Source organism: Triturus cristatus, chromosome 6 (assembly GCF_964204655.1).
Source record: "Triturus cristatus chromosome 6, aTriCri1.1, whole genome shotgun sequence".
Taxonomy (NCBI): Eukaryota; Metazoa; Chordata; class Amphibia; order Caudata; family Salamandridae; genus Triturus; species Triturus cristatus.
Window position 1 is genome coordinate 707,689,066 of NC_140589.1, and position 24,025 is coordinate 707,713,090.

Here is a 24,025-nt window from a genome sequence, read left to right on the forward strand (position 1 = left end):
ACCAATTTTAGGTGGAATATTCAAATATCTGGAATATTCTGTAGTGGACAAGTTACCATTCAATTTCCATTTGCACTTTATTCTATGATAGTTGCTAGTCTTCTTTTGAGTATTATTAATGGCACTTGCCCTTCTCTCCATTGGTTTTTATTGGATATTGAGTATTTTAATAGTTGTTTTTGCATTCGCATTTTAGCCATCTTTATGCTCATTGTCATAATTGGTGATTTGTGTCATCATAACTAAAGTAATTATGTGTATTGTCATAGGACCCACGCATATTTGTATGGGTGAGTGTTCTCTTCATTGACTTTAATGACTCACTAAACAATGTTTGCCTTATGTGTACAATAAGGGATTTATACTGAGTATTACCATCATGAAAGCACGATTTTTGGACAATATGCATTTTGTTACTAAGAAAAGTTTTTGTGCTTGCTATATTATTCAAGTGACATTATATGATTTTAGTGAATATTTTCCATCTTCATTATAGCTTTACAATGAATGTCTGAACTGTTGGTAGTTTCTCTGTATTTTACAATATGTTAAGTCTTTTTTCTATGATTATGCACAAAGTAGTCACTTTTCTATAGGAATTAGTGCATTTTTTTTAATTTAGCACTTGTCGTCCCTAAGCGCGTCATGTGATCATGCTCGCGGATGCGAGCGAAACGCATCAATGGCGGGCACTATGTCCGATTACTTTCTTGTATATCAGAATGCCGAATAAATATGCACCTGCATTGGATTACGTCTTGATCCTGATTTATTGAGCGGATTTTTGCCAAAGAGGTCCTCGCCAGATAATCCCCACTTTGAGATTTTATGCGGCGGGCTGGAACAGTTTCTCGATGTATATATATATATATTCACAGAAAAAAACATAGGTTTCAGGGATGTTATAGTTAGCTGGACATTTCACTCGTACAAAACCGTAGAAATTCCTCCGTTATAGTTAGTTCTGCTAACTATAACTCGTGCGCCCGCAATGCACTGCTGATGATGTCACATATTACATCACTCATGACATGATCAGTGACATCACTCATGACATCATTTGAGATGTCATCAGTGATGTCATCAGTGATGTCACTGACCATGTCATGAGTGATGTAATATGTGACATCATCAGCAGTGCATTGCGGGCGCACCAGTTATAGTTAGCAGAAATAACTATAACGGAGGAATTTCTATGGTTTTGTACGAGTGAAATGTCCAGCTAACTATAACACCCCTGAAACCTATGTTTTTTTCTGTGAATTTCTAAGGTTTTTTAAATGCTAATTTCAACTATAACGTCTCTGAAACCTATGGTTTTTTTTCAGTGAATTTCAAAGGTTTTTTAAATGCTAATTTTTAAGTGTGACAGTAGTTATACCTATTTTTTTGTACTGATTTTCTACAGTTTTTTAACTATTTATAAATATGTTATTCATTAAATAACATTTTTCTGAAAATTGTAAAAAAAAAATTAAAAAAATTAAAACTGAAATATTGTTTAATTGTTTTGTTTTATTTGTTTATTTTTATATATTTATAATTTTTTACCGAGGTGGATGGTGAGGCTATAGGTTGATGGAGCTTTCCCCATGACGGAATCGACACTATAAATTTAGTGCTCTTCCACCCTGGTCTCGATTTCATCACAGCTTATGAGGGTTGTGTTATTTAACTTTTGGTACCACACATTTTTAGGGTGCTGTACGTGTGGCCACCATTGATACCTCCTTGAGGTTGTGACCACCACCAAAAAAGTGTAGGTAGCCTCATTATTTTTGGTCCTGAAGAATTGCCAATTAATAAATTACCAGGCAAGAAACATGTTGACCTTTTTAGCACATTGACTCACACACCTAAAGGTGAGAATGTGGTTTCACTTTGGTTTTAATCAAGATGGTGACCATGCTTTATTAAAATAGTTTGAAGTGGATCACCTATACCTGTTTTAGCTCACTCACTTCACACTTCACATGCACCTACACCAGCTAGTAGAAGTAATCCTTCACAAACCTCACTCATCAGCATTGGAAATAAAGATCTCCGTTAGGAAGGCCCCATTTGGGCACCTGATCGGGCATTGCACCGCCGGCCCGATAAGGAGCAAGACCCGGTGATGAAGCAAGACACCCGCTTGTTGGGTGTGTGAGGGTCTTCTTTTAGAGAAGGAGTGATCTTCTCTCCTGCATACTTTAACACCCTCACTTTGTCACCTTGGCACCTCTTAGTTATACTACCACACACTGCGGTAATCCGAGGAACTGCATACCTCTTTGTTTTCTCTAACTATACCGTCCCTGTAATCTTTGTTTTTTTCACCAAATTTCTATTTTTTTTTTAACGTTAAGTAAGATGCATATCACAATGGATGGTGGGGGTTGGAAGCAGGGCCTGGCATTGTGCTGTCCCTTGCTGCTCCTGCCTTCCCTCCTCCTAGCCATCCATTGTCCAATTCCATGTCCCTGCTCCCTTATTACAGCCCTGTGTGGCCGTTGTTCTGCCACTGGCCTTCTCGCCTTCTCTGAACAGTTAGCTTGCTGCCCCATCCACCTCCTCCCTATCCTCTGTTGTCTGAATCCATGGACTAGCCTCCTCCCTCCTGCCATGCATGGTCTGATGTGCTGCCACTGCCCTCCATTTAGCATGATGTACCAGTCCACTCCTCCTGCCCTCCATTGCCCAATTCTATGCCCCATCATTGACCTCCTACTTAGCCTCTGTGTTTAGCTTGCTGCCCTTATTCTCCTTCCCCCTGCCCTCCGATGTCTTTGTGCATGCCCCTGCTCCATCCTTTTTGCCCACCATGTTCCATGGACCTGCCACTCCTATCTACTCTGAGTGTTCTGTTGAGCTGCCACTCCCCTCCCACCTGCCTAGCATTGTCAGGTGACTGTAACCTGTCCCTGCCACCTCCATCCTGCCTGTCCACATTCCATGCACCTATCCCCTTCCTCCTGTCCTCCATGGTCCATTTTACTGCCACACCCTTCTGCCCTCCCTGGTCTGTTATGCTGCAACTGCTCCTCCTTCCTGCCCCACGTGGTCTGTTGTGAGGCCCCTTCCCCTGAACTCTCTTGTCTGTGCCCAGGTCCTGACCCTCCCTTCTATCCTCCATGGTCCTTTGTGTATGCCCCTGCACCCTCCTTCTTGCCCATCATAGCCATTGTGCTGCCACTAACCCTCCCGCTTGCCCTGCATGGTCTTCTGTGCTGCCGCGGCCCCTCCCACCTTCCCTGTGTGGTCAGCCAGCTGCCCCTGACCCCCTCCCACCTTCCCTCCATGGTCTGTGTGTATGCCATCATAGTCTCACTGTTGCTCTCCATGGTGTGTCTTACTTCTAGTGCCCATCCTGCCTGACCTCCATGGTCATCTTGCTGCTCCTGCCCTGCCCGCTTGCCCCCAGCCCTCTGTTTCCATGTGCAGACCCCTATTCCCTCCCTACTGGCTTGTCTGTTCCATTGTAATGCCCGTGATCCGTCCCTCCTGCCATTTATGGTCTGTTATGCTGCAACTTTCTCTCCTGTCTGTCCATTATGGTCAGCTAGCTACCATTGCCTCTTTCCCCTCTGTTCTCTGTTGTCCATGTGCATGGGCCTGTCCCCTCCCTATTGCTTTCTATGGATTGTTGTGCTGCACTCCCGTCCCGCATGACCTGTGTGGTGTATTGTGCTGCTGCAAACCCTGATGGCTGCTCTGTAGGGTCAGTTTGGTGTACCTCTCCATGTCCCTCCTGTCCTCTGTTATCCGAGTCCATGTCCCTACCCCATTTCCTCCTGCCTTCCATGTTCCAATGTACCATACTTGCTAACATTTTGAACTTGGTAAGAGGGAGATTTTGAAAAAAAAATGGGGCATTGATTTTCCCCTTTGACTTACATTGAAAAAGAGGAGATTGTAGACAGGAGACAGATCAAATAAAGCCCATTTGGGCTTAAAAACATTGGACGTTTCCTGGATGAATCGGGTCTGTTGGCATGTATGGTTGTACTACCACTGCCTCTTCCTTCTGCCCACAATCGTCTATTGTATCGCCACAGCCTCTCTTGCCAGTCCTGTATTGTTGGTTTGTTGCCCCTGCCGCCCTTTCCACTGCCCTCCATAGTCTGTTGTGCTGCCATTGCCCTTCCTGACTGCCCAGTGTGGTCAAATTGTTGCCTCTGCGCCTTCCTACCTGCCTTCAATTTTCAGAGTCCGTGCCCCTAGCTTCTGCCTCTCAACAGTATCCTAATGAACAACTAGATTGCTAACATTCTATATTTATTACAAAAGTGTGGAACGTCATCTTGATTGAATCAAAACTGTAATACCTAGAGCATTTCCTTTAGAAATTACATATATGAGAGGGTCTTATTTGCATCAAAATTATGGTTAGTGCTCTAAAAAACTAAACTGAGGACATATTTTCTGAGTTTTCAAATAGCGACCAAGCACTTTTAAATTATGTGTTATCTTTATTTTTTTTTATCCAGTTGACCACTTGATTAAATGTTGCACTTAGGGGAGAGGATGTGGTGTTACTTCCAGAGCTGCAGACTTTGCAACTGGGGAACCAGGTTGGAGTTTCTGCTTCAGCTCAACATTCTGTGATTCTGGTCAAATCACTTAATCTCCCCATGTCTACAACCAAAATGAATTTGTTCTTGTGTGATGTAACCAATGCTCATGTAAAGCACTCCAATACCTGACAAGTCTGCACTATATAAAACTGCAAAAACACAAAAAATAAAAAGTGTTTTGCACACTTCTGTCATTGGGCTTCATGTGGGCTACATCTGGGTTATATTTGTGCTACCTTTGGGCTCTTTTGTCTCTGGTGGCCGTCTTGGGAGATGTATTTGTTATGAAGTTTCCTAATTTCCTCATTTACAACAGTCTCCTCAATAGGAAATGCTTTCAGTTTTTTACTTTGATTCCATCAAGAAGGTATTCAGATATGTCACACATTTGCCATAAATTCTGAATGTTAGCACTCTAGTTGTTCATTAGCTCACTGTAGTAAAGCTACTGCTCACCACGGAAGTCTGCTGCTGGTATTAAAAGTGCATGTTTCAGTCTGCATGTCAGAATTTTTTAATGAGATAGAAGAGGATTTGAGAAGTCACTCAAAATGTGCCCTAATTTTTCTTTCTTCAGCACTAATCATAATTTATATGGCAAAATGAACCCCCTCATTGTGTTCCTTTTTAAATTAAATATTTTAAGAGTTACCACTTTATTCCAATCAAGATGGCTTCAGGAGTGCAATACGTTTGTCATAAGTAGGACTGTTAGCGCTCTAGTTGTTCTTTAGAACACTCTGAGAAGCGGCAGTAAAACACAAAGGAATCAACTGACAGTCCCTGCCCTTGTTGGATGTACATGTTTTACTGAGAATGTCAGACTTCATTCTCACATGACTGAGAAAGATAATGTGAATTTACAGAAAATATGCTCTCAGTTTAGCTTATAGATCACCTTCCAAACCTCTGTGGGAAAAGCATGAGAAAATAGTTTTCTCTCAAACATGATTCATGATATCCCAGCAGAAGGCTTTTTCACATGGTAAAATCACCTTAGAACACACCACAATTCCTAAAATGAGTATGGTACCATCAACAAATGATTTATAATGTAACTAAAGTCTTAAAACCTTCTATTAACTGCAATGCTGTTTAATGAGGTGCTATCATGTATATTGGTCCCAAGATGGCTGCCAACACTTCTTGGATGAAGTACTGACAGCCAATCAGATCTCACAATGAGATGTGTGGTTAGGCTCCGCCCAGATATATATGTGAATTTACTTTTGATTTTCTCAGGAACTACTGAACGGATTTACACCATTTAAGCAAAAGGCACAAGTCTGAACTGAGGACTACCTCTTTGCCAAATTTGGTGTAATTCCGTTCAGCACTTCGGGCTGTAGCTGCGTCCACAGGTCCTATGGGAAAATGCATGGGGAAAACGCGTTTTGGGACCCCCCTTTTTTCTCGGCACCCGCTTGACGAATCACTGTGAAATTTTCAGGATAGGAGCGGACCAGAGCTGGCCAAAAGTTTGCAAACATTCGCGAAGATTCATCAATCGACGCCAACGTTATTCTAAATAGAATGTTGCGGATTTCCTATGGAAAATAGGTCCTAACTATAACTACCTACTGGCGACTGCCAGTAGGTAATCAGCAATTCCCCTCACAAACGGAAGGATGACGAAGCCTTGTCTCAAGCCAAAATTGTCTTTATTCGTCGGCTGTTATCGGACGCATTTCGCCTGCACAGCAGGAGCCTTAGCTATAACTAGCCACTGATGACCACCAGCAGTATATATAGTACAGTAGATATAAATATATATATCAGCAATTCCCCTCACAAACGGAAGGATGACGAAGCCTTGTCTCAAGCCAAAATTGTCTTTATTCGTCGGCTGTTCTCGGATAAAAAAACATAAAGATTACAAATAATTTAAAAGTTCTTTGTCGCTATTTGAAAACTCAGAAAATATGTCCTCATTTTAGTTTTTTAGAGCACTAACCAAAATTTAGATGCAAATAAGACCCTCTCATATATGTAATTTCTAAAGGAAATACTCTAGGTATTACAGTTTTGATTACATCAAGATGACGTCAGGCGTTCCACACTTTTGTAATAAATATAGAATGTTAGCAATCTAGTTGTTCATTGGGATACTGTTCAGAGGCAGAGGCCAGGGGCACGGACTCTGAAAATTGAAGGCAGGTAGGAGAGTGCAGAGGCAACAATTTGACCACACTGGGCAGGCAGGAAGGGCAGTGGCAGCACAACAGACTATGGAGGGCAGTGGAAAGGGGGGCAGGGGCAACAAACCAACAATACAGGACTGGCAAGAGAGGCTGGGGCAATATAATAGACCATTGTGGGCAGAAGGAAGAGGCAGTGGTAGTACAACCATACATGCCAACAGACCCGTTTCAGCCAGGAAGCGTCCAATGTTTTTAAGCTCAAATGGGCTTTATTTGATCTGTCTCCTGTCTACAATCTCCTCTTTTTCAGTGTAATCAAAGGGGAAAATCAATACCCCAGTTTTTTTTCAAAATCTCCCTCTTACCAAAATGTTCACAAGTATGGTACATTGGATCATGGTAGGCAGGAGGAATTGGGATAGGGACATGGACTCGGATAACAGAGGACAGGAGGGACATGGAGAGGTGCACCAAACTGACCCTACAGGGCAGGCATCAGGGTTTGCAGCAGCACAATACACCACACAGCGCATGAAGGACGGGAGTGCAGCACAACAATCCATAGAAAGCAATAGGGAGGGGACAGGACCATGCACATGGACCACAGAGAACAGAGGGGAAAGAGGCAATGGTAGCTAGCTGACCATAATGGACAGACAGGAGAGAAAGCTGCAGCATAACAGACCATAAAGGGCAGGAGGGACGGATCAGGGGCAGTACAATGGAACAAACAAGCCAGGAGGGAGGAAATAGGGGTCTGCCCATGGAAAAAGAGGGCTGGGGGCAAGGGGGCAGGGCAGGAGCAGCAAGATGACCATGGAGGTCAGGCAGGATGGGCACTAGAAACAAGACACACCATGGAGAGCAACAATGAGACTATGATGGCATACACACAGACCATGGAGGGAAGGTGGGAGGGGGTCAGGGGCAGCTAGCTGACCACACAGGGAAGGTGGGAGGGGCCATGGCAGCACAGAAGACCATGCATGACAAGCGGGAGGGTTAGTTCATTCTATGCATAGTCGCCTTTTAATGAGTATCACGCAAATCGTCATGGCGATAGGTACGTACGGTTTGTCCAGCATGTCCTAGGTGTTTCTATAAATATATTTTCAAAAAAATTATTTTAAAAAAAAGGCCATGACCCGGGGGTTGGGGTCCCCGAGGCCAATTAAGGCCTTGGGAGGGCCAAATTCATTTTTTTCAACAAAAAAAATTAGGGTGCAGGCCCTGGGGGATGGGGTCTCCAGGGCCAGTAAATTAGAAAAATAAGGGGGGCCACACAGCCCTCCTTCTTAAAAAAATAAAAGAAATAAAAGACCGGCATCGTGCTGGAGGCCACGCCCCCTCCTTGCAGCACTCTGCAAACGCGCCCCCTGGCCAGTTGTAAGTTGGGGAATTAATTCCCCTTCAATACTGAGGGTCCCTGAGGACCAACTAGCCTAACAGGTATATCCAGTATGCGCCAGGGAGCTGCATTGCAGACAGGTGTTCTGAGGCCACGCCCCTTTTTACACCTCTATGCAACGCAGCTCTGTGGCGCTTACTGGAGGCACCTAGTGGGCTAGTTTGCCCTTAGGGACCCTTAGGATTCAAGGGGACTTAATCTCTCAACTTAGAACGGCCGCAGGGTGCGTTTACACCGTGGTGAAGGGAGGGGACGGGGCCTGAGGTGACGTGTGCAAACACGCACTGTGGCACGTTTTAATTTGGGGAAATAATTCCCTTTCAATCCTGAGGGATCCTGAGGGTCACCTAGACCACCAGGTGCTTCCAGTAAGCGCAACTGCTCTGCATTGCAGAGAGGTGGTGCAGGCCGTGTCCCTTTTTACACCTCTCTGCAATGGCACTTACTGGACGTACCTAGTGGGCTATTTTGCCCCTAGGGATCCTCAGGATTCAAGGGGACTTAATCTCCCAACTTAAAAAACGGCCACAGGGCGTGTTTACACAGTGGGGAAGGGAGGGGACGGGGCCTGAGGTGACGTGTGCAAACACACCCTATGGAGCGTTTAAAGTTGGGGAAATAATTCCCCTTCAATCCTGAGGGCCCCTGGGGGCTAACTAGCCCACCAGGTGCTTCCAGTAAGCGCCACTGAGCTGCGTTGCAGAGAGGTGGTCCAGACCGTGCCACTTTTTACACCTCTCTGCAACTCAGCTCTGTGGTGCTTACTGGAGGTACATAGTGGGCTAGTTGGACCCTAGGGACCCTCAGGATTCAAATGAACTTAATCTCCCAACTAAAAACGGCCACAAGGCGTGTTTACACAGTGGTGAAGGGAGGGGACGGGGCCTGAGTTAATGTGTGCAAACAAGCCCTGTGGCGCATTTTAAGTTGGGGAAATAATTCCCCTTCAATCCTGAGGGACCCTGGGGCCCAACTAGCCCAACAGGTGCTTTCAGTAAGCGCTACTGCGCTGCGTTGCAGAGAGGTGGTCTAGGCCGTGCCCCTTTTTACATCTCTCTGCAACGCAGCTCTGTGGCACTTACTGGAGGTACCTAGTGGTCTAGTTGGACCCTAGGGACCCTCAGGATTCAAGGGGACTTAATCTCCCAACTTAAATCGGCCACAGTGTGTGTTTGTGAGGTGACGTGTGCAAACACGCCCTGTGGCGCGTTTTAAGAGGTAGTTTTAATCCCCTGCCCATTATATACTAGGGGCTTACAGAGGAGGTCATGCTAATCACAGGGGGACCCCAACGCATAGTGTTCCCTAGTGTATGTAGGTGTTTTTACTGTATTCTGAGTGTCTTTTAGCATAGCACTGGCTCTAGGACTGGTTAGTCAGACTCAGTTACCACCAGTATCCGTCTGAAAAAGTTGAGGGTACAGGATGATTTTGCAACAAGGCTTCTTTCTGCTCTTCTGTTTGTTCTTTCTGCACGTTATCCTTCTTCCTGCACTTTTCTTCGTCTTTGAGGACTTCTGTTGCTTCTTTCTGCATTTCCTTTTTTTTTCTTTCTTTGCGTTTTTTCTTCTTTCTTCACATGTCCTATCTCTGTAGGCATAGTTAGAAATTAGCATTTAAAAAAACCTTTGAAATTCACTGAAAAAACATAGGTTTCAGGCACGTTATAGTTAGGAATTAGCATTTAAAAAACCTTAGAAATTCACTGAAAAAACCATAGGTTTCAGGGGCGTTATAGTTAGCTGGACTTTTCACTCATACAAAACCATTGAAATTCCCCCGTTATAGTTAGTTCAGCTAACTATAACTCGCGCGCCCGCAATGCACTGCTGATGACGTCACATATTACATGACTCATGACATGGTCAGTGACATCACTCATGACATCACTGATGACATCTCAAATGACATCACTGATGACATCATCCTTGTGATAGAGTGGCAGACCTCCTCTCCCCCAATATAACCTTTGATACACACATTCAAAAATAGAAACTAAAATTTTCAAAACAATGGACATACCAATATCAGTTACAACAACCTATTCAGTAATTCTAACATCCACATACACATCCACTAATTCACCAACAGTCCTATACAGTCACTCATACATGTACTCACTCATCATATGTACTCATACACCTATACATCCTGTTACACAACGCCACTCATCCATAGAGTTACTCACACACATAGTCACTCATGCTAATAAAGAATCAAACATCCATTTACTTGCATATACAGTTATAAACACACCACCACACTTACTTCTACAGAAACTTACACATACTTAGTCTTTTAAACAATCGCTTATAGAAACACATACTTATTCATACAGGAACTCTTTCAATCTCTCACTCTCACATATACTCACTTATATACACCAATAGTCACATATACTAGTTTAAAACATATGTAGTTACTCATAAAGACACTATTGAGACAGTCATTCACTCACTAACACACCCATGCGCACACTCATCCACCCATACAGTCCTGCACACATGCTGTCTTCAACACATACAGTGAGTCACTCATTCATGCACCTATGCACTACGTAATACCCCTCACCGAACCATACAGACACTCAGACACTCATACTGATACTCAAAAAACCAACTAATAACCTGTATACACACTCATGTAGCTACTCACCATCCCATGCAGCCAAAGTGAGAGACTGATACAGATATTTACATATTTAAACATTACTCACTCAGCCATGTATTCACTGAGATACACTTAATCAGTCAGTTATACAATCAATATTTCAAAAACAAATCATCCATTTAGACACTTATATACCGATTTATTCTTCCATCGACCTTGAGATATACATATATAAAACATATGTAATTTTCAGAAAAACACACATTCACCGGATGATGTCATCAGTGATGTCATTTGAGATGTCATCAGTGATGTCATGAGTGATGTCACTGACAATGTCATGAATGATGTAATATGTGACGTTATCAGAAGTGCATTGCGGGCACGCGAGTTATAGTTAGCTGAACTAACTATAACGGGGGAATTTCAATGGTTTTGTACGAGTGAAAAGTCCAGCTAACTAAAACGCCCCTGAAACCTATGGTTTTTTCAGTGAATTTCTAAGGTTTTTTGAATTAAGTTTGAATATATCTTAAATCTATATTTAATGCAAGATGTCTGTATATTGGTAGCTTATACTAAAAAATGGGTAGAGTCTGTTGTCACTTTTCACCATCAAGGAAGTGATGTGCCTCTAAATGTAAATAGACAATATTGCGCGTTTGTTTGTGAGCAAGGCTTCTTGGCAGCCAAAACGCATCAACGGGAGCACGAATAGCACTTTGAAATAAAAAGAAACTTGAGCAGTAACCTCTTGATGTTTGCGGATTTGTTGCTATAACATGCAAAAGTCAGGAAAAAAATATATATACACATATATATATTCCAAACGTAATCCTGCAATCTTGGTTATGGACATCCATGGCAGCAAGCAGGAAACAGCCACACCAATGCAGTTTTCGATAACACAGTTTTATTTCAGCAAAGAAACAAACACGTTTCAAACTTTCGTTCATTATCACATGACCCGTTTTTGGGGATTTTGCTTCCTTAAATACGACATCATCCTGACGATTTGTGCAACAACATAGAAGACATACTATACATTCCTCATATGTTCCTACTTTCAGCAAAACGTAATCAACAGTTTCAAAAACCATGGGGTTTTTAAATTGTTTGTGAACATCGGACCATGTTTCTGTATATTTATATATTGATGATTTAAGGATATCCAGTGTGGCATTGATTTTAGAGTAGAGAGGTCACAGTATCAAAGTGACCACTCACACTCTTTTCTCCTCATGATTCAAACTTGATACATTCTATATAATGGAGTGTTTGATCGTCTACACTTTTTGCACTTTTGGGCATAGTACCCTAATACACTCTCTGTAGTAAATTACTGGATGTGAACAGAAATAATATTAGAATTAAAAAGGTGTTGCCACATGGGGGTCACCTTCTACTCTTCCATAGATATTTTCCAGCACAATTTGCTTGGAGACTCCCCTTCCATCTGACATAAAGGCAGAGATATCGTTATCTGACATTTATATATACGTGACCATTACTAACTCAACTTAGTACGCCAATACTCCTGGTCCTTTTTATAATTGTAGGAACACTAATACAATACAATGCAATTTAACAATGAAAAATGTGAAAAAAGTGAAAAACAAGGAAGAAAAGACAGACATTAATTATGTTCATATTGTTTCAAAGATTACAGTCCTTTCTAGATTGAAAAAGAGGGTCGGAGCTTCATGGTAAAGATGTGTATAGCTCTTCGTCAAGGTTCATACCATGTGGGGCAAGGCAACCTGCCTTCAGGATGTACATAGACTCCATTCTGCGTAGTACAGTGATTCTGTTACCTCCCCTGGGGTGCTTTGCGACTGTATCCAATCCAAACAACTTGGCTTTGGTCCAGTCTACCTCATGGTATTGCCTGAAACCTTAGAAATTCACTAAAAAACATAGGTTTCAGGGATGTTATAGTTAGTTGGACATTTCACTCGTACATAACCATAGAAATTCCCCCGTTATAGTTAGTTCAGCTCACTATAACTCGTGCATCCGCAATGCACTGCTGATGACGTCACATATTGCATCATTCATGACATGTTCAGTGACATCACTGATGATATCACTGAGGACATCTCAAATGACATCACTGATGACATCACTGATGACATCATCCATGTGATTATCTGATGCACCTCCTCACACCCTAATATAACCTTTGATACACCCATTCTAAAATACAGACTACCATTTTTGAAACCATAGACACACCAATACCAGTTACTACATACCCACTCACTGATTCTTAGGTCTACACACCCATCCACTCACTCACCCATACAATCACTCATACATACAGTCACTCATCAATACAACACTATCATATGCACTCATGCACCTATACAGGCACTCACACACCCCCACTCATCCATGGAGTTACTCACACACCTAGTCAGTAATTCAAAGAATCAATCACATTCCCATTTCCTCACCTGTACAGTTATACACACACCCTCACGTATTCAAACATAAACTTACTCTCTTATACAATCACTGATACAAGTACACACTCATCCATACAGCCACTCTCACAGTCACTGCCCCTCATGTATAGTCATTTATATACTCCGAGTCTCACATACACTGTCTTTTACATATGTAGTTACTTGGACATGTACCCCTGAGACTTTCACTCTCTCACCAACACACCCATACACACACTCACCCACCCATACAGCTGTTCCCACATGCACTCTTGAACCCATACACCCAGTGTATCAACCACTCACACATCTATGCACAGAGTCACACACCTCCCACCCACCCACACAGACACTCAGTCTCCCATACAAATACTCAGTCAACCAATCAATAACCCATAAAGACACTCATGTAGCTACTGACCAATCCATGCAGCAGCTTACACAACAACAGACATACTGATACAAACATTCAGACAGTTTAGTCACTAACCCGTGCATTCAGTAAGACACATTTAATCACTCACTTATACAGTCAATCAAGCACATACTAAATCCTCCATCCAGTCACTTATACACCCACTCATTCTTCAATACACCGTGGCATATATATAAAACATATTTAAACTTTAGAGAAACACACAGTCACTGGATGATGTCATCAGTGATGTCACTGACCATGTCATGAATGATGTAATATGTGACGTCATCAGCAGTGCATTGAGGGGGCACGAGTTATAGTTAGCTGAACTAACTATAATGGGGGAATTTCTATGGTTTTGTACAAGTGAAATGTCCAACTAACTATAACTTCCCTGAAACCTATGGTTTTTTTTCAGTGATTTTCTAAGGTTTTTTTAAACGCTAATTTCTAACTATAACGTGCCTGAAACCTATGGTTTTTTCAGTGAATATGTATATATATATATATATATATACATATTACCTACTGGCGGTCGCCAGTAGGTAGTTATAGTTAGGACCTATTTTCTATAGGAAATCCGCAACATTCTATCCCCAATAAGTCTGGCGCCGGTTGACGAATCTTTTTCCAAACTTTTGGCCAGCTCCGGTCCGGTCGTATCCTGAAAGTCTTGGGCTGATTCGTCAAGCGGGGTCGAGAAAAAGGGGGGTCCCAAAACGCGTTTTCCCCATGCATTTTCCCATAGGACCTTTAGCCGCAGCTACAGCCCGAACTACTCAGCGGAATGACACAAAATTTGGCAAAGAGGTAGTCCTCAGTTCAGACTTGTGCCTTTTGCTTAAATGGTGTTAATCTGTTGAGTAGTTCCTGAGAAAATTACAGTTAAAAGTACATATATATCTATGGCCTCGGAGGATCTGCGCACCCTCTGCGCACCGTGCGCGCACCCTCCCAATCACACGCTGAATGCTAATTGGCTGTCAAGTGGTTGTCAACATTCGAAACCAGGAACTGTGGGCAGCCATTTTGTGCCTCGGTAGAAGCGAGGCTAAAGAAGTAAGGGGAATAAGTGTGTAAAACATATAAAGGGGGCAGGGTAGAAATACTCTGACCCTCTAGACCTGCTTAGGGGGTCCCAGAAGGACTCCCAGGACCCCTTTATTTTAAACTGCAAAATGCGCGCTTGGTGGGCGGATCCGGACGTAAAAAAGAAACACGAAGCGTGGGCTTCCGCGCTTCTTTAATAATTAGCCCCCAGGGGGGCCAAATCCCGGGGCAAAAATGGTAAAATTTAATGGGGGGCTCTGGGGGGCCCCCCAGCCCCGGGGACCACCACCACCCGGGGCTTTATTTATTGAGGGAGGGGGGCTGCGTGGCCCCCCTCCTGGAGCCCTCGAGGGCCCTGGGGACCGCCACACCCCAGCGCCGGCTCCTGCAGTGTCCTGGGATGCCCACCCCAGGACACTTTTGTTTGCTATGAGAGGGTGGGAGTCTCCCGCCATCCCATAGCAAACTTCATTTTGATTTTAACAGAGAGAGCAGGAAAACCTGCTCTCTCTTTCAAAATCCAAACCATATTGCTTTTCCACACGGGGAGCTGCATGTCAGCAGCTCCCCATGTGGAAAAGCAATGCCGGCTCCTGAAGGATGCAGGGTGCCGGCTGGGACCGTGGGGGCGATGGGGCTTCCCCCACGGTCCCCAATGTTTTTTTATAAGTCCCGGGGGATGGGGTCCCCGGGGATAATAAAAATTAGTGATAGAAGCAATTTTTTTTTTTTACGGTAAAATTAGGAGTCGCGCATCCTATCGCGTTGGTTGCACGATTTCTCTTGCGTAGGGTGCGCGATTCCTAATGCGTTGGATGCGCAACTCCAAGCAATAATTGAAATATATAATAACAAAGTATTAAAAAGATAGTTTAAAAAATATAAAAAAATTAATTAAAAAATAGAGTTAAAATATATTTTTTTTAATTCCATTAAAAAAATGTAATATTTATTAACTTTTTTAAAAATATGTAATTTTAATTTTTTTTAAATGGTGAAAAACAGTATAAAAAACATAAATAAAGGAATTGATACACTGAAAAATAAAGATTTTGAAATCCTATGAAATTCATTAAAAATCATAAGTTAGAGATAAGTTATAGATAGGAATTAGCATTTAAAAAACCTTTGAAATTCACTTAAAAAAACATAGGTTTCAGGTATGTTATAGTTAGGAATTATCATTTAAAAAACCTTAGAAATTCACTGAAAAAACAATAGGTTTCAGGGGCGTTATAGTTAGCTGGACATTGCCCTCATAAAAAACCATTGAAATTCCCCTGTTATAGTTAGTTCAGCTAACTATAACTCGCGCCCCCGCAATGCACTGCTGATGACGTCACATATTACATCACTCATGACATGGTCAGTGACATCACTGATGACATCACTGATGACATTTCAAATTACATCACTGATGACATTACTGGTGATGTCATCCATGTGATAATTTGATGCATCTTCTCACAACCTAATATAACCTTTGATACACCCACTCTAAATTACATACTGCCATTCTCAAAACCATAGACAATCCAAAATCAATAAGTACACACGCAGTCACTGATTCTTAGGTCTACACACCCATCCACTCACTCACCTGTACAGTCACTCATACTTATGGTCACTCTGTACAGGACTATCATATGCACTCATACACCTATATAGACATTCACACACCGCCACTCATCCATAGAGGTACTCACACACCTACTCAGTCATGCAAATAATTAATCACACTGCCATTTACTCACCTATACAGTTACACACACACTAGCTCAATTACTCATACAAATACTAGCACATTCTTACGCTCTTATACAATCATTGATACAAGCACACACTCAGCCATACAGCCACTCTCACAATCACACACTCTCACTTATAGCGATTTCTGTACTCCAACACACATATATACTGCCGTTCACATATGTACTAAATCATGCATGTAATAATGAAATATAGATTCACTCACTAACACAACCATACACACACTCACCCACCCATACAGTCCATCACAGATCTAGTCTTGAAACCATGCACCCAGTGAATCACCCACTCACATATCTATGCACAGAGTCACACACACCCCACCCACACAAACACTCAGGCACCCATACAGATGCTCAGACAACCAATCTATAACCCATATAGACAATCATGCAGCAATTTGCAAACCCGTACAGCCACTTACACACCAGCAGACAGACGGATACAGACATTCACACAGTTTAGTAAGATACATTTAATCACTCACTTTTAGAGTCAGTCACGCACCTACAAAATCATACATTCACAAACTTATACACCCACTCATTCTTCAATATGCCTTTTCCTATATATAATAAACATATTTAAACTTTATAGAAACACACAGACACTGGATGATGTCATCAGTGATTTCATTTAAGATGTCATCAGTGATGTCATCAGTGATGTCACTGACCATGTCATGAGTGACGTAATATGTGACGTCATCAGCAGTGCATTGCGGGGGCACGAGTTATCGTTAGCTGAACTAACTATAACAGGGGAATTTCAATGGTTTTGTACAAGGGAAATGTACAGCTAACTATAACGCCCCTGAAAACTATGGTTTTTTCAGTGAATATATATTATGTATATATATATATATATACATATGTACGTATATATATATATTCACTGAAAAAAACATAGGTTTCAGGGGCGTTATAGTTAGCTGGACATTACACTCATACAAAACCCTAGAAATGACCGCGTTATAGTTAGTTCAGCTAACTATAACACGCGCGCCCGAAATGCACTGCTGATAACATCACATATTACATCACTCATGACATGGTCAGTGACATCACTCATGACATCACTGATGACATGTCAAATGACATCAGTGATGACATTATCCAGTGAATGTGTGTTTTTCTGAAAATTAAATATGTTTTATATATGTATATCTCAAGGTCGATGGAAGAATAAATGGGTATATAAGTGTCTAAATTGATGATTTTGTTTTATAAAATTGATTGTATAACTGACTGATTAAGTGTATCTTAGTGAATACATGGGTTAGTGAGTAATGTTTAAATATGTAAATATCTGTATCAGTCTCTCACTTTGTGTATAAGTGGCTGCATGGGTTGGTGAGTAGCTACAAGAGTGTCTATATGGGTTATTAGTTGTTTTTTTGAGTATCAGTATGAGTGTCTGAGTGTCTGTATGGTTCAGTGGGGGGTATTACTTAGTGCATAGATGCATGAATGAGTGACTCACTGTTAGTATGTGTTGAAGACAGCATGTGTGCAGGACTGTATAGGTGGATGAGTGTGTGTATGGGTGTGTTAGTGAGTGAATGACTGTCTCAATAGTGCCTTTATGAGTAACTACATGTTTTAAACTAGTATATGTGAGTATTGGTGTATATAAGTGAGTATATGTGAGAGTGAGAGATTGGAAGAGTTCTTGTACAAATAAGTAGGTGTTTCTATAAGTGATTGTTTAAGAGAGTAAGTATGTGTAAGTTTCTGTAGAAGTAAGTGTGGTGGTGTGTGTATAACTGTATATGCAAGTAAATGAATGTTTGATACTTTGTTTGCATGTGTGACTATGTTTGTTAGTAACTCTATGGATGAGTGGCAGTGTGTAACAGGATGTATAGGTGTATGAGTACATATGATGATTGAGTACATGTATGAGTGACTGTATAGGGACTGTTGGTGAATGAGTGGATGTGTGTGTAGATCTTGGAATTACTGAATAGGTGTGTTATAACTGGTATTGGTATGTCCATTGTTTTGAAAATGTTAGTTTGTATTTTTGAGTGTGTGTATCAAAGGTTATATTAGGGTGAGAGGAGGTCTGCCACTCTGTCACAAGGATGACGTCATCAGTGATGTCATTTGAGATGTCATCAGTGATGTCATGAGTGATGTCACTGACCATGTCATGAGTGATGTAATATTTATTTATTTATTCATTTATCTTGTATAGCGCACAGATACCCCAACGGGGTGTCCCGGCGCTTGTGTGAGAGCAGATACAATGCTAGCTATTGAGTGGAAATTAGCAGAAAAGAAAGGTTTTCAGGGCTCTCCGGAAGGGAAGTTCTTCCCGAATGATCCTAATAGACAAGGGTAAATTGTTCCAGTGGGAGGCAGCACAAACTTGGAACGTTTTCCCCCCAGATCGAGCTTTTTTGACTCTAGGGGTAAAAAGAAGATGTTGAGAGCTCGACCGAAGTGAACGAATGTTACTGTAAGGACGAAGGCATGAGGATAAGTGAGCAGAACCCTTCCCATTGATCGCGCGGTGGGCGAGGGTAAGAGCCTTAAATTCCGCCCTTTTATGAACTGGAAGCCAATGCAGCCTGAGTCGGTGGGGGGTGATATGTTCCCTGAGGGGAAGACCACAAACCAGACGGACAGCGGTGTTTTGAACTGTTTGGAGACGACGCTGAAGACCTCTGGATAACCCTAGATACAAGCCATTAGCATAATCAAGATGGGAAGTGATTAAGGCCTGCACGATTGTTTTTCTGGTTTGGTTAGAGATGAAATTGATAAATTTTTTCATCATCCTCATTTTGGAGAAGCAGGCCACAGATATAGACTGGATTTGCTTCTGAAAAGAGAGGTTACTATCCCAAATGACTCCTAAGTTTTTGACAGAATCTTTAGGCAGGGGGGGTGAACTCAAATCAAGAGGCTACCACAGGTTAGGGTCCAATGGAGAGGGCTGATGAAAAAATATAACTTCGGTTTTGCCAGCGTTAAGCCGGAGGCAGTTGTTATACATCCAGCTAGCGATATTCCGGAGGCAATTTTTTAGTGGGTCAAAGGTAGACTGAGAAGGGGAATCATATGAGAACAGAAGCTGTATATCATCCGCATAAGATGTGGCCTGGATTCCAGATAGGGAGATGATCTCGGCCAGCGGGGAGAAATATACATTAAACAAAAGAGGGCTTAATGAAGAACCCTGAGGGACGCCCCACTTGAGGGGACGACTGCTTGAAGTAAAAGGGGGAGTGAATACAGCCTGTGTCCGATTGGACAAAAAGGAGGCAAGCCATTCCAAGGCCTTGCCCTGGATGCCTTTTGCCTGTAATCGATCAAGAAGGACAGGGTGAGAGACGGTGTTGAATGCTGCCGACAAGTCTAGCAGCACCAACACCGCTCTAGAGCCCTCGTCTAGTTTCCATCTGATGGCGTCAGCCATCTCCAAAAGGGCAGATTTGGTGCTATGACCCGACCTGAAGCCATGCTGGGAGATGTGGAAAGCGCCGCTCATCTCCAAGAAACCAGCCAGTTGACCTTGTACAATTTTCTCCAGCACTTTAGCTGGGGCAGGGAGCAGAGAGATGGGGCGATAGTTAGCTGGTTCAGAGGGGTCTGCAGTTGCCATTTTAATGATGGGAACCAGTCTAGCGTGTTTCCAGGAGTCTGGAAAGATACCTGTCTGAAGGGAGTCGTTCCAGATTTTGTTTAATAAAGGATTAAGCAGAGGAGCAAGGGATTTATACTGCTTTGCTGGCCAAGGGTCTAGGGGGGAACCAGATTTGCATTTGAGTAATTCTGCCAGTGACTGTTCTAAGGAGATCACCTCAAATTTAGAAAAGACCTTCTCAGGATTGAAGCTGACTGAACATGATTTCGGATAGGAGGGGCTGATATTACAGGGGAAAGAGTTCTGAATGACAGCTTTCTTGTCTTCAAAATAACTTGAAAGATTGTCGCAAGGGGCCTGGGAAACCAGTGGTTGGCGCTTGAGGGCCATAGGGTCAGTAAAGGCTCTGACAGTGTTAAAAATGACTCTGGATGATCCTTTAGCCCGGGTGATTTTCTCCTCAAGGTGGGATCTTTTATGATCAATGATTTTCTTTCTATACTCCTTGAGGGAGGTTTTGTATTTAGATCTACTATCAGGAGAGTAAGACCGTCTCCAATTTCTCTCCAGCCGCTTGCAGATCGATTTGCAAATCCGGAGTTCCTCAGAATACCAAGGTGCAGAAGGAGTAGCACGGAGGGATTTGATAGATCTCATAGGAGCTAAAAGATCCAGAGCCGAGGTGACCCAATGGTTAAAACTGGCCACTCGAGAGTCCAGATCGTTAGCCTCCACAGGGAAGGACATGGAGAGATGAGGGGCTAAACTCTCAGGAGAGATCACCCTCCAATTCCGAAACTTAGTGTTGGACAGGGGTCTGGAGCGGTCCACCAGACGAGAGGAAATGGAGAAAGGGATCACAAAATGATCAGACCAAATAACAGGGGTGGGGTTGCCTAAAATAATGTCAATCAGTGACGTCATCAGCAGTGCATGCGGGCGCGCAAGTTATAGTTAGCTGAACTAACTATAACGGGGGAATTTCTAGGGTTTTGTATGAGTGAAATGTCCAGCTAACTATAAAGCCCCTGAAACCTATGGTTTTTTCAGTGAATTTCTAAGGTTTTTTAAATGCTAATTCCTAACTATAATGTGCCTGAAACCTATGGTTTTTTCAGTGAATTTCAAAGGTTTTTTAAATGCTAATTTCTAACTTTAACGTGACTGAAACCTATGGTTTGTTAATTGAATTTCTAAGGTTTTTTAAATGCTAGTTTCTACTTATGCCTACAGAGATAGGACATGTGAAGAAAGAAGAAAGCACGCATAGAAAGCAAAAAAAGAAATGCAGAAAGAAGCAACAGAAGTCCTCAAAGACGAAGAAAAGTGCAGAAAGAAGGAAGACGTGCAGAACAACAAACAGAGGAGCAGAAAGAAGCCTTGTTGCAAAATAATCCTGTACCCTCAACTTTTTCAGACGGGTACTGGTGTTAACTGAGTCTGACTAACCAGGCCTAGAACCAGTGCTATGTTAAAAGACACTTAGAATACAGTGAAAACACCTACATACACTAGGGAACACCATGCGTTGCGGTACCCCTGTGATTACCATGGCCTCCTCTGTAAGCCCCTAGTACATAATAGGGCAGGGGGATTAAAACTACCTCTTAATATGTGCCATGGGGTGCTGGTGAAGGGAGGGGGGAGCCTGAGGTGGCATGTGTGCAAACACGCCCGTGGGCGTTTTTAAGTTGGGGGATAAAGTCCCCTTGAATCCTGAGAGTCCCTAGGGTCAAACTAGCCCACTAAGTACCTCCAGTAAGCGCCACAGAGCTGCGTTGCAGAGAGGTGTAAAAATGGGCACGGCCTGGACCACCTCTCTGCAACGCAGCGCCGTGGTGCTTACTGGAAGAACCTGGTGGGCTAGTTAGCCCCCAGGGGCCCTCAGGATAGAAGGGGAATTATTTCCCCAACTTAAAACACACCACAGGGCGTGTTTGTACACGTCACCTCAGGCCCTGTCCCCTTCCTTCACCACTGTGTAAACACGCCCTGTAGCTCTTTTAAGTTGGGAGATTAAGTCCCCTTGAATAACGAGGGTCCCTAGAGTCAAAGTAGCCCACCAGGTACCTCCAGTAAGCGCCACAGAGCTGCGTTGCAGAGAGGTGTAAAAAGGGGCGTGACCTCTGAACACCTGTGTGCAGCCCAGCTCCCTGGTGCATACTGTAGGTACCTGGTGGGCTAGATGGCCCTCAGGGACCCTCATTATTGCAGGGGAATTAATTCCCCAACTTACAACTCGCCACGAGGTGCATTAGCACGATGGTGAAGGAAGGGGGCGGGGGCTGAGGTCACATGTCTGCAAACACGCCCTGTGGCATGTTTTAAGTTGGGGAATTAATTCCCCTTGAATACTGAGGGTTCCTGGGGGCCAATTAGCCCACCAGGTACCTCCAGTATGTGCCAGGGATACTATAATATATATATGTGTGCATATATATATATGTAAGTATATATATTATCTACTGGCAGTCGCCAGTAGATAGTTATAGTTAGGACCGTGTTTCCATAGGAAATCTGAAAATTCTATTTTAAATAACTTTGGCGCCGGTTGATGAATCCTCGCGAAATTTTCAAAACTAATGGGGCGCTTCGCTCAGCTCCTACCCTAAAAATCTCGGGGTGATTCGTCAAGCGGGGCCGAGAAAAAAGGGGGTTCCAAAACGCATTTTCCCCATGTTATTTTCCATAGGACCTTTAGTCGAAGGTACAGCCCAAACGGCTGAACAGAATTACTTGAAATTTGGCAGAGAGGTAGTCCTCAGGTCAGGCATGTGCCTTTTGCATATATGGAGTCAATCTGTACAGTAGTTCCTGACAAAATTGCAGTTAAAAGTACATAAATATCTATATGCGCGCACCGTGCGCGCACCCTTACGTGCGCGAGCGTAATTCTGATTGGTGGTTACATGTCAGTCAACGTTCGAATCGGTCGAAATCAGGAAGTGTCGGCCGCCATTTTGTTTGTTTTGGGTGCAACACTGAAAAAGAGAGGTGGCGAACGTAAAAAGGGGGCAGGGTAGAGAGTTCCTGACCCCCTAGCCTTTGTCAGGGGGACCCTGAAGGACCCCGAAGGGTGAAAAAAACATTTTTTATTTTTTTTTTTAAATCGCGGGGTGCGCGCACGGTGAAAACCCTTAAAAATATATATATTAATACATACATAACTTAGCATTTAAAAAACCGTACAAATTCAGTTAAAAAACCATAGATTTCACACACGTTATAGTTAGGAATTAGCATTTCAAAAACCTTGCAAATTCACTTAAAAAACCATAGGTTTCACACATGTTATAGTTAGGTGGACATTTCACTCGTAAAAAACCAATGAAATTCCCCAGTTATAGTTAGTTCAGATAACTATAACTCGCACGACCGCCACTCTATCACAAGGATGATGTCATAAGTGATGTCATGAGTGATGCCACTGACCATGTCATGAGTGATGTAATATGTGACGTCATGAGCAGTGAATTGCGGGCGCGTGAGTTATAGTTATCTGAACTAACTATAACGGGGGAATTTCATTGGTTTTTTACGAGTGAAATGTCCACCTAACTATAACATGTGTGAAACCTATGGTTTTTTAAGTGAATATATATATATGTATGTATGTATACATATATATATATATATATTACCTACTGGCGGTCGCCAGTAGGTAGTTATAGTTAGGACCTATTTTCCATAGGAAATCCGCAACATTCTATTCTCAATAAGTCTGGCGCCGGTAGACGAATCTTCGTGAAATTTTCCAAACTTTTGGCCAGCTCCGGTCCGCTCCTATCCTGAAAGTTTTGTGGTGATTCGTCAAGTGGGGCTGAGAAAAAAGGGGGTCCCAAAACGCATTTTCCCTATGCAATTTCCCATAGGACCTGTTGACGCAGCTACAGCCCGAACTGCTGAACGGAATTGCATCAAATTTGGCAAAGAGGTAGTCCTCAGTTCAGACTTGTGCCTTTTGCATAAATGGTGTAAATCTGTTCAGTAGTTCCTGAGAAAATTAGGGTAAAAAAGTTAGTGATATCTAT

The 24,025-nt window shown here is 42.7% G+C and overlaps 1 protein-coding gene across 1 annotated transcript in view; it reads left to right on the forward strand.

The window, feature by feature from the left end:
- MCHR2 (melanin concentrating hormone receptor 2) overlaps window positions 1–24,025 on the forward strand; it is a 1,458,776-nt gene that overhangs the window by 1,382,546 nt on the left and 52,205 nt on the right. The window lies entirely within an intron of this gene.